Below are 793 nucleotides of genomic sequence, written 5' to 3' on the forward strand. Positions count from 1 at the left end.
CTGTATTGGCCACAGAGGAAAGGGCTTTTCCTTTGTAGCCAACATGGAAACGCTAGCTATTAGCCTGTCAGCAGGCTAGTAACTTTTGTGGGCTTACTTATAAGATAGCTCTAAACAGAACACTAAAAACTTTTCAATAAATGAATTGCAGCAGTGTATGGCTAAAACACACTGGACCATTCCACAGAAGATGGGTGGGTGTTTCATTACCCTTTTGCTGTTTTTCAGTACAATTTACCGCTATGGGGCGGTATATAACTGTAATAAATAAATAAATAAAATAAACTCATTTCCATCAAAGTCTAAAAGTAAGACCTTTGCCACCTGTACTTCTTCAAAAGAGGCAATTTTCAGGGTCTACACCTGAACATGTTTTATAGGGTAAACTTTCAAATGTAAAACACGTACAAGAGTATGTAATGGCTCTTTCATACATTACAATAATTTTTTTAAAATCTATTTGCCTCTCTTTCCAGCAATTTAGAGATATTTGTGCAATATAAAAGCCAAAAAAGTTGTCTTTCATTCATGCCTATGACTGGTCTTTCAAGCTGCAAATAAAATTATAAAGTTCAGTTGCATTAATACTCTTTTTAACAGCTGTTTCAATTATTCTATCTTTTTGATTACCAATGAATTTCCAAGTGATTGTAGCTTACTCATTCAATTCATAGATTTTTTATAGTTTTCTAGGGGCAAATAATTTAGTATTCTACTGGGAAGAAACTCAGCCAATGCAAAGAGATACTATGGAACATGTAAGGTACCATTGCTTTAAAAATTCAAAACCCAA

Source organism: Rhineura floridana, chromosome 2, assembly GCF_030035675.1.
Source record: "Rhineura floridana isolate rRhiFlo1 chromosome 2, rRhiFlo1.hap2, whole genome shotgun sequence".
NCBI classification, from domain to species: domain Eukaryota; kingdom Metazoa; phylum Chordata; class Lepidosauria; order Squamata; family Rhineuridae; genus Rhineura; species Rhineura floridana.